The sequence below is a fragment of the Moschus berezovskii genome, chromosome 3 (assembly GCF_049115385.1).
Source record: "Moschus berezovskii isolate FMDL1 chromosome 3, NW_MosBer_1.0, whole genome shotgun sequence".
Classification (NCBI taxonomy): domain Eukaryota; kingdom Metazoa; phylum Chordata; class Mammalia; order Artiodactyla; family Moschidae; genus Moschus; species Moschus berezovskii.
In genome coordinates, this window is record NC_142462.1 from 125225094 (window position 1) to 125241881 (window position 16788).

General features: G+C 47.5%; 1 pseudogene across 1 annotated transcript; it reads right to left on the bottom strand.

Annotated features, from left to right (window-relative positions):
* Nucleotides 1-11550: 11550 nt before the first annotated feature.
* On the bottom strand, nt 11551-14839 carry LOC129552179 (zinc finger and BTB domain-containing protein 35 pseudogene; annotated as a pseudogene). Its single transcript, XR_016037100.1, has 2 exons — nt 14732-14839; nt 11551-13457 (listed from the first exon to the last, which is right to left on the bottom strand). The product of XR_016037100.1 is annotated as a zinc finger and BTB domain-containing protein 35 pseudogene (transcript).
* Between the last annotated feature and the right edge of the window lie 1949 nt (nt 14840-16788).

Consider the following 16788-nt stretch of genomic DNA (forward strand, 5'->3'; position numbering starts at 1 on the left):
CTTGCAGGTGGTGGATGCATGTGGCCCCTGGCCTGGGGGTGTGCCTATGTCCACACTCATTAATATGCATATGTTGAATGTGTGCATTTTTTGTTTATCAATTTTTTTAAACTTCTCATTTTATATTGGAGTATAGCCGATTAACAATGTTATGGTAGTTTCAGGGGGACAGCGAAGGGACTTAGCCAGACATATACATGTATCCATTCTCCCCCAAAGTCCCCTTCCATCCAGACTGCCACATAACATTGAGCAGAGTTCCCAGTGCTGTACAGTAGGACCTTGTTGGTTATCTATTTTAAATATAGCAGCGTGTACATGTCATCAATTTTTACTTCAATAAAGCTAAACAAACACCAAACCACATGTGATTAAAGGGATGTTATGTATACATTTGCTTTCAAACCACTTCTGTAAAATATTGAGGCAGAATTGAACCCGGCGCCAAGTTTAGAAACATGTCATGGATGAGCTTCATTCAAATTGAAGTTGATTTATTGAATCAAGATTCTGCATTTTTCCATCAACACTACTAGATAAAATCCACTTCTCTACATTTTACTCACATTTATAACATTAGGAACTCTCCCCTACAGCCACAATGTATTTGAATTTTAACAATATTTTGAGAGAACAGGAGCCTCACTGACAAGCCCAGGTGTGCTGTGTAACTGAAAACGCAGCCTTCAGCAGATGACTTCATCTGACCTTCATTTTGTCTATCTGGCTCCCCATTCAAACCAGGCCTCCTCCCCTCCTGGCCCACACCCTGGTGTAAGCAAGCTCCTTCAGGACTCAGTTTCCAGGGCTCCTCTGACAGCTTCTGCTCCTTTCTCCCTGGGGAAGGCCCTTGCCCTCCACCTCTTTCAATGGGCCATGTGTCTCTGGCCTCCTCAAGGCCCTCCTTGTGAAGCCTCTGCCTCTATCCAAGCTAAATAAACAAGGAGACACAAAGCCCAGCCTCCCTGCACAGCAATTCATGCAGGTGAATGTCTAGAAGGGCCATCAACCAATGACTTTACAACTCACCTGCCTCTGACACAGGCTCAGGACGTTTGGGCTTCCCTGGGTGTCCAAAAGGGATTTGTGGCTCTATTCTTTATCCATTAAGCCCATACAATGGTATCACTGGAAGGTCCAGCTCAGCCCAAATTCTAGATCAGCCCTGGTGACCAAGAAAAGCAGGGAGGACCTCCGGAGCTTCAATCCCACCAGAAAATAAAACATCAAGTTGATGATGCTGCTTTTGGAGGCTTTGATGAGCCCTGCACACCCCTGGAAGCCATTTGTCACCATAAGCTTCATGATGGGATGTCTCCTGATTCTAGGGGAGCCCCTGCACCCACTCATCCCCACCCCTCACCGAGAGCAGAATCCAGGACGTAGACTCGGGACTCTGACACCCTCTCAGCTCCTGCCTGTCCCTCTCCCAGGGGTACTGACCTGGGTCCTCAGGCAGTGTTTCCAGCTCCCAGAGACTAGGACTCAAAAAGCTGGAGGCCACAGTAGACCCCTGCTCCTCATGCAGGGAGACCCCTCTCCCCTCATCTCACAGTCCACTCTTGCATTTACAGTGCAAGAAGGCTCCCTGATTTCCGCTTCTCCCACAGTCCCGCATCCACAGCTTGGATCTGAAAATGACCTCCCAGTAAGCCCCAGGTGCATCCTGGAAGAGCCTTTCACGTCGCACCCCCCATCTTGCTGGGTCTCACTCTGAGTGACAGCAAAACTTTCAAGGCAGCGGAGGGCGGGCTGGCGGGTGATGGAGGAGGGTGCTTTAGGGGGTCGGTGGTTGCTTGTGAGTCTGTGAGCCTTGCCTCCTCCCACCGCCCTGGCCACAGCTCCCACTGCACTCCGGTTTTCTCTACTTGTCACAGCACTGGGCCTCTGGTAAACTGCAAATGGCTAAAGACTGATCTACCTGGGCCTAGAACACAGTAGTTGCTTAATTCATGCTCATGGAGAGCTGTCCATGCAACGATTAGAAATCATTACTTAAAGAAATAAGTCCAACTCTTTGCAACCCCATGGACTGTAGCCCGCCAGGCTCCTCTGTCCATGGAATTCTCCAGGCCAGAATACTGGAGTGGGTTGCCATTCCCTTTTCCAGGGATCAAACCCAGGTCGCCTGTATTGCAGGCAGATTCTTTACTATCTGAGCCACCAGGATAGCCCAAGTTTCAAAACTTTTCTGGGGATCAGAAACTCCAGTTCAGTTCGGCTCAGCTGTGTCTGACTCTTTGCGACCCCATGGACTGCAGCACGCCAGGCTTCCCTGTCCATCACCAACTCCCGGAGCTTACTCAAACTCATGTTCATTGAGTTGGTGATGCCATCCAACCAGTACATTGGGCATTTATTGACCTGGGGAGTTCATCTTTCATCTTTTTCGCCTTTTCATACTGTCATGGAGTTCTCAAGGCAAGAATACGGAAATGGTTTGCCATTTTCTTCTCCAGTGGACCACGATTTGTCAGAAGTCTCCACCGTGACCCATCCATCCTGGGTGGCCCTACACGGCATGGCTCATAGTTTCATTGAGTTAGACAAGGCTGCGGTCCACGTGATCAGTTTGATTAGTTTTCTGGGATTGTGATTTTCATTCTCTCAGCCCTCTGAGGGAGAAGGATAAGAGGTTTATGGAAGCTTCCTGATGGGAGAGACTGATTGAGGGGGAAACTGGGTTGGAAATTCCAGGAGCTTTGTTAATTCCAAATCCTCCTAACGTAGGGAATGGAAGGAAAAGTGGAGGAGGGAAGACAAGGTGAAGAGGCGTGCTTACTCTCCACTTGCCTTCTGCTTCACACCCTCGCTTGCAGCCCGAGGCGTGCTTACTCTCCACTTCCTTTCTGCTTCACACCCTCGCTTGCAGCCCGAGGCGTGCTTACTCTCCACTTGCCTTCTGCTTCACACCCTCGCTTGCAGCCTGAGGCGTGCTTACTCACCACTTCCTTTCTGCTTCACACTCTCGCTTGCAGCCCAAGGCGTGCTTACTCTCCACTTGCCTTCTGCTTCACACCCTCGCTTGCAGCCCGAGGCGTGCTTACTCTCCACTTCCTTTCTGCTTCACACTCTCGCTTGCAGCCCGAGGCGTGCTTACTCTCCACTTGCCTTCTGCTTCACACCCTCGCTTGCAGCCCGAGGCATGCTTACTCTCCACTTGCCTTCTGCTTCACACTCTCGCTTGCAGCCCGAGGCATGCTTACTCTCCACTTGCCTTCTGCTTCACACCCTCGCTTGCAGCCCGAGGCGTGCTTACTCACCACTTCCTTTCTGCTTCACACTCTTGCTTGCAGCCCGAGGCGTGCTTACTCTCCACTTGCCTTCTGCTTCACACTCTCGCTTGCAGCCCGAGGCGTGCTTACTCTCCACTTGCCTTCTGCTTCACACTCTCGCTTGCAGCCTGAGGCGTGCTTACTCACCACTTGCCTTCTGCTTCACACTCTCGCTTGCAGCCCGAGTATCAAGCCTGTTCTCCTCCCTCATTCCTTCTCCCTCCATCCACACTTTCTCCTGCCACTGCCTGCCCAAGCTGGGGTTCGCTGGTAACCAAGATGGAATCACTGAAAGGAAGGTGCTAATGGGTACATTCCTCTTCCTGGAAAACAGCAGCATTTCCTTGTGACTTTGGTGTGTCTCATTCGGGGAGGGGCTAATGTCCATTTTAGTCACAGACACAGCCTTACCCTTCATTTTCCACTCCTAAGGGTAGAAACGGAGAAGGCAATGGCAAGCCACTCCAGTACTCTTGCCTAGAAAATCACATGGACAGAGGAGGCCTGGTGGGCTGCAGTCCCTGGGGTCACTACTAGTCGGACACGACTGAGTGACTTCACTTTCACTTTTTACTTTCACACATTGGAGAAGGAAATGGCATCCCACTCCAGTGTTCTTGCCTGGAGAATCCCAGGGATGGGGGAGCCTGGTGGGCTGCCGTCTACGGGGTCGCACAGAGTCGGACACGACTGAAGCGACTTAGCAGCAGTAGCAGCAAGGGTAGAAAGTCTTGATAGCGGAAGAGACCCAAAGGAGAGCTGTGGGCCTGAGCCATAGGCAAGGGAGGTTGACCAGCCAGGTTGCTGCTGCTGCTGCTACTAAGTCGCTTCAGTCGTGTCCGACTGTGCGACCCCATAGACGGCAGCCCACCAGGCTCCCCCTGTCCCTGAGATTCTCCAGGCAAGAACGCTGGAGTGGGTTACCATTTCCTTCTCCAATGCATGAAAGTGAAAAGTGAAAGTGAGGTCCCTCAGTCGTGTCGGACTCCTAGTGACTCCATGGAGTGCAGCCCACCAGGCTCCTCCACCCATGGGATTCTCCAGGCAAGAGCACTGGAATGGGTGCCATCGCCTTCTCCGACCAGCCGGGTTGGGTTCCCTTAAATTCAGCCTCATTGATAGTTTGTCGGGCGGCCTGCGCTTCACGTACTGGTGATGCTGTTGCACTTCTATAGCTTCTCAGCAAGCCAGACATTCACAAGGCAGTTGGTCAGTGTGGGGGAAGATTTCTAGAAACATCCTGAGGACTGTTCTGAGAGCAAGTCTGAATGTTTCACAGGTGAGCAGAAGGGAGACCCAGAGAGGACCCCGGTCCCACAGCAGTTGGAATCCTGGCTGTGGTGCCCCTTCCGCCTACTGATGGGATCAGGTCCCCCAAGGGGCGGCTTGGGCCAACCCTGCCCCGGATGCCCCGAACCTGCCATCTGAGTAGGCAGGAAACTGTCCCCCGATTCGCAGATGGTGCACAGGGGCTCAGTGCCAGCCGCCGTTGGAAAGCAAGCTGGAAAAGCAAGAAAAAAGCTGTCGTGTTTGCGGTGTTCAAAACCCCCTTAGAAAAGAGAAAGAGGAATTGTGACTGGGAGCTACCTGGACAGTGAGGAAATCCACTGGCTCCTTCTTCAGAAAGCCCAGCCCATCGCCCCGCCCACGGCAGGACTGCTGGCCTGGTTTCCCATCAGGAACCTGCTGAGTTCTAGACTCACCTGGAGAACCAATAAGGCCCCGGCACAGTTCATGGCAAATAGATTTTGGGGGGCTCCAAAATCACTGCAGATGGTGACTGCAGCCATGAAATTAAAAGACCCTTACTCCTTGGAAGAAAAGCTAGGACCAACCTAGACAGCATATTAAAAAGGCAGAGACATTACTTTGCCAACAAAGGTCCACCTAGTCAAAGCTATGGTTTTTCTAGGAGTCATGTATGGATGTGAGAGTTGGACTGTGAAGAGAGCTGAGTGCCGAAGAATTGATGCCTTTGAACTGTGATGTTGGAGAAGACTCTTGAGAGTCCCATGGACTGCAAGGAGATCCAACCAGTCCATCCTAAAGGAAGTCAGTCCTGAACATTCACTGGAAGGACTGATGCTGAAGTTGAAACTCCAGTCCTTTGGCCACCTGATGGGAAGAACTGATTCATTGGAAAAGATCCTGATGCTGGGAGAGACTGAAGGCGGGAGAAGAAGGGGACGACAGGGGATGAGCTGGTTGGATGGCATCACAGACTCAATGGACATGAGTTTGAGCAAGCTCTGGGAGTTGGTAATGGACAGGGAGGCCTGGTGTGCTGCGGTCCACGGGGTCACACAGTCAGATGCTACTGAGTGACTGAACTGAACTGAACTGACAGTTCCCAAGGGATCATGGCCTGATGTGTTTATCTTTCCTGCCATCCTGCTCTCCTTTCATGTTTTTTCTTATTTTTATCTTAATCCAGTGGTTTCAGTGGTTTAGGTCAGTGTCTGTCAAAAACTAGCTGTATCAGAATCACCTGGAAGGCTCCTTTCCCTTGGATATCCTGGTTCCACCTCCAGAATTTCTGATTCTGGAATGAAGTCCAAAAATATGCCCGTTTCTAACAAGTGCAAAAATTTGAGTAGAATTTATGCTAATGCTGTGGGTCTGGGTGCCAAACTTTTTAAAAACACTGCTTTAAGTCTTCAGAGTCATACATGCTAGAGAAGAACAGTGTGTGGTTATTCGAAAGGGAAACAGGCAGATTTGAGAATGGATATGACCAGGTAATAAAACAAGACAACACTCACTCACTGCTGGGATTTACTGTCATCTTCATACCGCGTGCTGGGCAGTGGACCAGAAGCAATGTCTGGCTCTCTCACAAAGAACATCCAAACGGAAAGCAGAGGTCCCTGCTCCGCCATGGCCCTGCTCTCTATTGGCCGAGAGCAAACTTCATAGGGGGTTGCCCCTGCCCTCTGCGGGCCTGGCTTCTGCAAGCAGCACCCCAACGTCTGCCTCTCCCCAAGGGTCAGGGCTCATACTTAGAACCAGTGGGGACTTTCCCCTTTAGACAGCACTGACAGCTAAGGATCAAAGCAAGTTAGGATGCTGATGTAACAACACTGTCATTGCTCTCACCGTCCTGCAAGAAAGTCCCCCGATGCCTGTGCAAATTACAACAGAGACCGTGACACGTAGGAGCAAAGGACAAGACCAAATGTGGGCTGTCAGGGAGCAGGGTGGTGCCTCTTCACCCTGTTCTCACCTGTAGTTTAAACATCTGGGCTTTGATGAGAATAGGAGCTACCCAGTGTGTCACAGGGTTTGGGGTGCTTGGGGAGAGTTCCTGCCTGTTTATCTTTCACATGGACCTGTTGCTTTGAACCAACATTCCTGGATCACTGGGGGCCTCATTGAGATTAGAATGACTTGTTAAAATCCACACTTGAATCATCGTCCTTCATTTTTTTTTTTTTTTGCTTTTTTTTGACCTCAGTTTGGAAAACTCATTCTTAAATGAGAACTGCCCTCTAGCTCTTCTTCACAGCAAGGTGTGTGCATGTGTGCCAAGTCGCTCAGCCGTGTCTGAGTCTGTGCGACCCCATGGACTGCAGCCTGCCAGTCCCCTCTGTCTGCAGGATTCAGCAGGCAAGAGCACTGGAGTGGGTGGTCACGCCCTCCTCCTGGGGATCTTCCTGGCCCAGGGATCGAACCTGCACCTCTTGTGTCTCCCGCTTTGGCAGGCAAGCTGTTTACCACTAGTGCCACCTGGGAAGCCCACGGCAAGACGGAGAGGTGTCAAATGCTGTTTCCCCAGTGATTGTGGGGCCGAGGGCAGGAGGCTCAGCACAGATGGGCACCTCAGCCTTTAGGTCTCGTGATGGCACTGGTGGTTGGAGGGCGTCCTGATCAAACACAGTACCCCAGATAAATCTGAATTTCAAAAAACAGCAAACATCTTGTTTGTTGCATGATTTAATGTTGCATGAGCCATACTTATACAAAGACATGCTCTGTTGTTTTTTTGAAGCTCAATTTTAACTGGGCATCCTGTACTTCTATTTGCTAAATCTGACAATCCTACCTTTGTGAGAATCCATATTTCATAGCTCAATGAGCTGGTTTTGCTGTATTCATTGATTTTCAAGGGCTTCCCAGGTAGCTCAGACAATAAGGAAACTGCCTGAAGTGCAGGAGACCCAGCTTTGATCCCTGGTTTGGAAAGATCCCCTGAAGAAGGGAATGGATCCCCATTCCAGTATACATGGCTGGAGAATTCCATGGACAGAGTACCTCTTCCATTACTCAATGCAAAAAAAAAAAAAAGTTGAATTTTAAGAGATCATGCAAAAGCATACTTTTGTAAGTATGTCACAGATGAAAACATTCTGCAGTTCTTTTATCCTCTTAGAATTTGTTGAGGGGCAATGTGTCTCATATATTTAGTTTTTCTTCCTTTAAGGATACGGTCCATCTGTCTCTCTTTAATTTTTTGCAAAATTTCCACACCCATTGGAATTAACCTGTCTTTTAACTCATTCAGTCTTTCAGTTTGATTCAATGGGTGTGCTAATGCCAGCACCAACCCAACATGTAAAACTCTCTGAGTGGACACAACATTCTAGTGGGGAGAGACACAACATTCTAGAGACATTCTAGATCAGGCAGGGCAAATACTGCCGAGAAAAGCAAAGTTGGGGGCCTTCCCTGGTGGTCCAGTGGTTAAGACTTTGCCTTTCAAGGCAGAGGGTGAGTATTCAATCCCTGGTCAAGGAGCAAGGATCCCACATGCCTCGCAGCCAAAAATCCAAAATATAAAACAGAAGCAATATTTTAACAAATTTAATAAAGACTTTAAAACGGTCTACACAAAAAAAGTCTTTAAAATCACCAAATTTGGGTAAAGTGCTGGGTAATGCAGGAGTGTTCCCGGAGTTGATGTTTAGGTATAGTGATTGGGGGAAGGTCTCATCAATAAGAGGATATTTAAGTGACCCAAGAACTTCCCTGGGGCTTCTCAGGTGGGGCTAGTGGTAAAGAACCCACCTGCCAATGCAGGAGTCATAAGAGATGTGGGCTCCATCCTGGGTCAGGAAGATCTCCTGGAGGAAGGCACAGCAACCCACTCCAGTATTCTTGCCTGGAGAATCCCATGGACAGGGGAGCCTGGCAGGCTAGTCCATGGGGTCACACAGAGTCGGACACGACTGAAGCAACTTGGCACGCATGCACGCAAGGTCTTCCCTGGTGGCTAAGGCAGCTAAGAATCCACCTGCCATGTGGGAGCCCCAGGTTTGATCCCTGGGTGGGGAAGAGCCTCCGGAGAAGGAAATGGTGGCCCACTCCAGTATTCTTGCCTGGGGAATCCCAAGGGCAGAGGAGCCTGGTGGGCTACAGTCCCTGGGGCCACAAAGAGTTGGACACGACCGAGCGACTGACACTTGAAAGGAAGTAAGGGAGTGAGCAGTGAGGACAGCTGAGGACACAGCACTGAAGGCAGAGGGGGCAGAGCGGGCCTGAGGTGGGGAAGCGGCGGGGCAGTGTGAGAGCCAAGCCCAGTGTGGCCGAGCGCAGCGTTGACAAGGAGGACGCCAGGAAATGATACCGGTTAGTGGCGAAGGGAGAACGGGTGGCGGCAGAGGACTTGGGCCTTTGCTCTGACCAGATGGAAAGCTGTTTGCAGTTTTGTAAACATATGGCCGAGCCACTGTGTTGTGCGTCAGAAATTAACACAGCATTGTAAAGCAACCATCCTCTAATAAAACTGAAAAAAAAAACATACATGGAAGCATGAGCTTAACCTTTTATGCTTTGGATGTGAATGCATTTTGAGCATTTGGGAGCATTGTACACATGTCCTGGGCCAGACATGAGCACACACCTCAAGAGGAATCCCACCCACCTCTTCACTAGGCTGCAGAGTAACAACAGGTTAAATCTCAGGAGAACTCAGAAAAAGAGACTATACACTTACGCAATGCAAACGCTAATAGGTGTAAATCAGCACGTGGCTCCTTCTGAGACCTCACTCCCTGCCCTGCAGATGGTCATCCTCTCCCTGTGTCCCCATACAGCTGTCCCTCTTATAAGGACAACCGTCAGGTTGGACCAGGGCCCATGCTAAAGACCCCAGCTCCAAGGAGTCACATTCTGGGGTCCCAGGGGATCAGGACTCCAACATACAAACTTGTGTGTGTTGTTGTTCAGTTGCTAAATTGTGTTGGACTCTGTGACCCCATGCACTGCAGCACACCAGGCTTCCCCATCCTTCACTATCTCCCAGAGTTTGCTCAGACTCGTGTCCATTGAGTCAGTGATGCCATCTAACTATCCCATCCTCTGAATCTGTGTGTGAGAAAGCATAATTCTGCCTATAACATAAGGTGACTTGTTTGCCATTGAAAGTGGAAGTGTTCGTCGCTCAGTCGCGTCTGACTCTTTTCAGCTCCAAAGACTGGGGCCCACCAGGCTCCTCTGTCCGTGGGATTCTCCAGGCAAGAATACTGGAGTGGGTTACCATTCCCTTCTCCAGGGGATCTTCCTGACCCAGGGATTGAACTCGGGTCTCCTGCATTGCTGGCAAATTCTTTACCATCTTAGCCACCAGGTTTGTCATTGGGTTTTAGTAAACACTAACCAAATTAATTTTTTAAGTATATAAGAGAAATTAATTTTTAAAAACTTTACAATATATTGTTATTATGTCAAGATGGAATAGACTCAATATTTCACACCTTCATGGCCTGCCCAGGTTTTGTGATTAATGAGAATCGAGGAAAAGATGAGGGTAGTATCCTCTAGGTCAGCTTCTGTGAGTCACAGAGAAAGGGCTGCCCAATGTCTCTGGAGTAGAGAAATTGTTCTAGGTCTTGGATTAAGGAGGAGCTCCTTGTGAAAAGGCCACTTAAGGAGACTCAAGGTGATGGACAGGACAGACCCCTTTCAGGACATCCCCTGATGCTGGCGGATTCCTTGTCCACACCCTCCCAGTTTCTGCTTCATCATCTTCAAGGTTATAAATGGTGGCCATCACCCTTGCTTCCATCACCCATGCCTACAAAAACTTTGTGGGCTTCAGTTATTAAATCACAAACACCAACTAAAACATTAAGTGTTTTTTTAAACAAAATTAGCCAGTTTCAAGAAGTCAGGCACACGTCGTAGCATTTCATCCATTTGTCCCATGTTTGGAGTTGAGCTGCCTCCCCTGAGAATTTTCCCATCCCTGGAGTGTAAGTAGCAGGGTGGTACCATAACCAAGGCAGGGAAACCAGGCTGAGGCGGAGCTGCAGCAGATTTTCCAAGGACAGCGAGGAAACTGGCTCAGGTATCCGAGAGTCTGCCAGCTCCCTGCCTGGGCGCTCAGCACCTGCTGACATGATGGCACCTTGTCACGAGGACTGGACATTAGGAGGGACTAAAACAGTGCAGCTTGGAGGATTCCAAAGGTGACCAGGTCATAAGTCTTCCATCCTCCAGTGACCGCAGTTAAAGCTTGAAATGGGAAGCATTATTTTCCTCAATGGTAAATTCAATTTTAAAAACAGTACTCAGTGGCTATTTAAAGGGAATTCCACCATATGCTTGCTCAGTGTAAGTTCAAATGTCATTAGCTATTAATTGAACCCTTGACTGGGCCTACGGCTGTGAGCTCCCTGGAAAATTCAGATAATTTCTGACTCTGACAGAATGAACTATGTTAAAAAGTTACAAAACTAGTGTCCTTATTTTATATGCTTAAGATGTAAATTCAGGATGGAGGGAATTAATGTCCTCTCATATATTTTTGAATGAGAATAAATAAATCTTTTAGGCCTTCCATGGTGGCTGAAATGGTAAAGAATCTGTCTGCAATGCAGGAGACCCAGGTTTGATCCCTGCATGGGGAAGATCCCCTGGAGAAGGGAACAGCAACCTATTCCAGTATTCTTGCCTGGAGAATCCCATGGGCAGAGGAGCCTGGCGGGCTACAGTCTATGGTGTTGCAAAGAGTCAGACATGACTGAGTGAATTATACTACACACTAGAATAAACCTCTTAATTTAAATACATGTATGTAAACATAATGTTTTTATTTTTATTTTTTTTTTTGTAGTTGTTATATTTTATTTTCCAAGTAATACTGATTAAAAATATTTACACACCTACTTTTAAGTCCACAGTTTAGCACTCTTATTTGTATGGCTTTAAAAGTTATAGCACAAGATCTTTACATTAAGGATTGGGGGAAAAGATTCATTCAAAACAAAGCCTGATATATTATATACATGTTTTTCTCTGTAGTTTATTTTAAATACATTAATTTTTAAATGATGCTCATCTTATTTTCATCTGGTGGTAAAATACTAGTGCAACTTTTCATCAAAATAAAGTTTACCACAGATATAAATGAATTTTCCCAATTGAAAATGGCCCTTCAGCTGCCATTAAACGAAATTTCTCAACCTAAGTGAAAAAGAATTGGTAGCTGTCATTATAAGAAAAAATATATAAAGTACTACAGCATCACCTACACTGCTTACAACACAAATTTTGAAAGAACTAGAGATGCTTTATAGAAGTTCAGTTGGTTTTGAAAAGGCACATGGGTGTGTGTTTTTTTTTAAACATTCTAGAAATTTGCCACCACCACTCTGTTTCTGTTGCAGAGATGACATCTATGACTATCCATCAGGGCAGACAAGAATGTTGTTCAAACTAAAGGAAGCCAGAAGCCAAAATTTAACTGCACAGTAACAGCACACTTTTCTTCATGCAGTCTTGTTTCCTATATATTCAAATTTTCTAACATGCATCAGAATACATAAACTTGTATTCTAATGATTTTACATTTGATTTTACAACATGGGGGGAAAAAAACTTGAGGAAGGACATGACCAGGGACAGTAAGAACTCTTACCACAATGAAAACATACATTCGTACCCAACTATATAATAAGAATATAATCCATTTAAGTTTTCCAGAAATATACTTCTCAAAGCTTCCCATTCACTTATGGGAAAGATCCCTCCTCTGTGGCAAAGTGGGGGGGAAAAATCAGTCTGTTTCCATAGAAACAGTTCAGCACAACAGGAAAGAGTTTAACTTTGGTCCACATGTCTGTTAGCATATGGACAGTCACACTGCCCATCATCAGTTCAAAAACCCAACACATAAATTTAAAAATATATGCATTTGTTATTTCATTCTAAAACTGGCATAGGTGTTCTGTTCTCATTTCCTGCCTTTTCAGCTTGGGAATCCACTGCTGACTTGGTCTCTAAACCCTCCGCATCTTCGTGTTCTGCTGTAGTAGCCTCAGCAGCATCTGCTTGGGTAGGCTCTCTCTCCTCTTGGTTCATGATTTCAGGGGTCACTTGATCCAAGTCTGCTTCTAGAAGCTCAGTCTGTACTTCCACTGGCATCTGATTTACCCGTTCAACATGCAGTTCCTCTACATGGACTTCAGTACCTTCTTCAGTCTGAATTCGCCCCACTTCTAGATAACTTACCTGGACCTGCTCTGGAAGCTCACTCATGTGTGACTCGTGCACTTGGCTGTCCTGGAGCAGATCTGGATGGACCTGTTCCACAGTCACTTGTGCTGAATCCACCTGAACCTGGAGCAGTGGTAACACATGCACCTTCCCAACTTGTTCGATAATAGTCATTGACGTCACAGGTTCAGTTTGCACACGTGTTTCTACTGAAAGAACTTCTTCAGTTACCAGGCGCTCTGAAATATTATGAGTATCAGTGAGATGCCTCCTTAATTCATTTCCTTGCATAAACCACAAGTCACACAGAGTACAATGGTTGGGTTTATCTCCAGTGTGTATCACCAGGTGATCTTTGAACTGGTCCCAGCTGTTAAACACACTATTACAGACCTGACATTCATACAGCTTCTTTCTCCCCTTTTTTGCTCCCACTCCAGTCTGGCATGCAGTCAAGTGACATTTGAGGGTACTATTTCTAGCAAATCGTTCATGACAATTTGGACATTCAAAAGGTTTTTCACCTGTATGTTTTCGAAGATGCTCTTTAAAATGTCCAAAGTGGTCAAACTGCTTCTCACAGTACTGACATATGTGTATTTTTTTCCCAGTTCTCTGCTTCTTACTGACTCCACCTTCTTCAAGGTGGTAACAACTGAGGTGCTGTTTCCACGCGCTCTCCCGAAGATACCTTTTATTGCATATTTCACACTTGAAACTCTCAGTGGAGTGTGATTTCATGTGTTCCTTTGCCGGGAGCCAGCGAGGGAAATCCTACCCGTGGCAAAGGTCAACTGGGGAAGAGGCCTGACGGGCAAAGGCTAATCAGGACTCGAGGAGCCCCCTGGACTTACCTGAGCATCTACCCCAAAGAAAACCGGAATCTGACTGCTTTACTATCTTACGCCTCTTACCAAGTCCTCTAATACTTACGGGGCCTTCCCCCCAACCACCTTTCTCTGAAAACATTAATTCAGAACTGTAGTTTAAAAGTTCTCCTCGGCTTAATAGGAGTGTTCCGACCCAAGCCCCTCTGATAGCTTTCTAACTTGCATGACAAGTTTGTCCGGACTCTTACAACTATGAGTGTGACTGTTTATAGCCTCCCAGCCATGCAAGGACAGAAAGCCTAATATTCTAACATACAGGAATCTGTTGAAGAAGTTAAAATCATTAGGGTAGTACTAAAAAAGATTTCATTGTTGAATCAATGCTTGCTGCAAAGTTTCCTCTATCTATTGTATCCTTGGAAATATATTAATCACATATAGAGAATATAAGTAGTAACCTTTGATTTAACCACATCAGATCTTAAGTTAATAAGTTCCTTTCTTGCAGCTCACTACACCGGTGCCTTATAGGAATGTAACTTTGTTATGCACCTAATTTTAGGAAAGTCACCTTAAAAAAAGGGTCTTTTACTTGCTAACTAACCTATTGTCAGGAGAAGAGGGCCATAAAACTGTTAGTAGGCCCCCTGGCCAGAAGATAATGTAAACCACCTAAAAAACTTTTATCACGAGACACACAAAAATAAGCCCTGATCCTAATAAGGGTCAAGACTGCTGACCCCACGCGATTTTGGCGTAACTCTATACCTCCCTTTCTCTGTTTCTTATGCGCATAACTTAGGGTATAAAAGCAACACTGGAAAATAAAGTTTTGGGCCTTGCTCACTGAAGCTTGGTCTCCCCGTGTCGTTCTTTCTCTTTTTCCATCCTTTTCTCTATTCTCCTTTTTCTGGTTGAGATCCTTGGAGCGCTGGGCCCTCTGCGTTTACTTATCTGCCTGGGCTTCTAAGACTCACTCGAGGGGGTGCCCTGGTGGGGTGCCTCCGGCGATTCGAGAGGGCGCCTGCGGCCTACGTAAACAGAGCAAACCCCATGCTGGGGTTTTATTGGTTTCCAGCGTAAACCAAGGAATCATCAGCCCCTGTCTCTCTCTCTCTCTCTAACGCCGACGCCGTTCATCCCGAGGATACCCTGGGTCATATCGGGGCTGGACCTCGATATTCCTTCTACCTGTTTGCTTGTGGGGTCAGATGCACAGCCGTCATCATCTTTAATCTGCCCTTTTCTATCGCCTTGGCGGTACTTGCTGGTAATATCTGCCAACAATGCCAGAGCGGAATCAGAGGAACCTGTGCTCTGAATGTACTTTATGGACTGCTTGGTAGAAGCCACTTCCTACGTTTCGATGCCTTCATCTTCCACTTCGATTGTGCCTTCGGCAATCTCCACCTCAATTTCAACAGGTTCAGATTCTGCAGATGGCAACGACTCAGTGATAACATTTGAAGTTTCTGCAATCTTTCTTTTTTTTGCTTCACTTTTCCCTGTGGTATTTTCCTCTAGTGGAGCTGAGTTTTCTTTGTTTCTGACTTCAAGGGCTTTGATAGCTTCTAGCATCTGTAGAAACTCTGCTGCTTTCCATACATCATTGGCTTCTTCTTCTCCTTGTATCATTAACTTTGCTGTATATGTGAACTCAATCAAATGACGAAAGGCCATTTTACTAACACCTTCTATCTTCACCAAAGGTTCCTGAGTAAACTCCTGAAAGAATTTATAGAAGAACTTGCTGCAAGCAGCCAAAACAGCCTTGTGGGCCTTAAAATGGTGTCCGTCGACAATCAGGGTGATGTCAGTAAACCGGTCCTGCTCTCGCTGTTCATTCAATCGGTCCAGGATCATTTTATGATGTTCAGGGAACTCCTGAAGGCATTCCATCGTCTCTTCGGCCTCCATGGCCGTCCGGTTGCTCTACAAAAGAGGAGCATGATAATGTACACCCATGAGCTCGGGCTGAGAAACAAAACCCCTAAAGCATAAAATAACAACAACAAAAAAAAACAAAACCCCAGCAACGTGAAAGAAGGCGGAGGGTGAGGCAAGAGGAGAGGAAGGCGAGGGAAGAAAGAAAGGCGAGCCGGGCGGCCGCCGCGCGTTGGGGGCCGGAGCCGCGGCCGCGGGACTCCGAGCCTGACCTAATTGGAGTCGGGAGACGCGAGCTGGAGCGGGGTGGGCACAGCGCCGGAGGCTCCGAGCGCCGGGGCGCGCAAGTCCGGCAGGGGAGGAGACCCTACAGCCGCCGCGGCCAGCTAACGGCCCGCCAAGCCCCTCGGCCCGTCCCTGGCTCCCGCCTTCCCGGGACCCGGTCCGGCCCGCGGCCCACAACGACTCCCGGGTCGCCTCTCCCCTCCCCCACCCTCCCTTTTCTCCCCCGCCCCGACCGGGCCGGCACTCCAACATAATGTTTTTAAATTAAGATATGGGCAGGTTTCATCAACATCAGCTAGATGGAGATATATTGCTAACGATCACCAATTGAATGATCAGTGGCTATGCCTTTGAAATCTGCTATGTGCTTTCCACTATTCTGGGTACTACTGAGGACATACTAAGAATGCATGAAATTCTTGGTCAGGATAATTTAAAATCTAGTTCAGCAGGACACACACAAATGCAGATGCACAAAGATACACACAGAAATGGACACACACAGACACTCACAGCTACACACACATAGACACACATGCAAACAGATGCATACAGACACAGAGACACAAACACGTAGACACACACAGAGACTCACGAGATACAGATGTGCAGAAATACACACAGGGACACACACATAGATGGGTGCACACAGTACAAACACACAGACACACACAGACATACATACATTTCTTCTAACACTTCATCTAATAAATCGTTCGGGTAAATTCTTCAGGGGTTTCGGAAGACATGGGCTGTAGCCATGTGACCCTTCAAAGAGAAACAGCTGCCTGGATGATGAGAGGGGATTCTCTGGGACATAATTTCAGTCAGAGTGGTCTTCTGTAGGGAGCGTTTTAATGGGCAGCGCTGGTATGGAATGTCCCAGAGAGGAACTGGTTCCCAGCTCTGGACTTACTGGCTGGCCTTGACATCTTCATTTTCCTCTTCTGGGAAATGGGGAACTTGACAGCCCTTGTTAGCAGCAAGAGAGAAATTATTACCTCCTGATGGCTTTAAGGTGAGAGTCCTTCAGGAAAGAAATGGAAGCCAGTTTGTTATGTCCTGGTCACAGCCTGAGC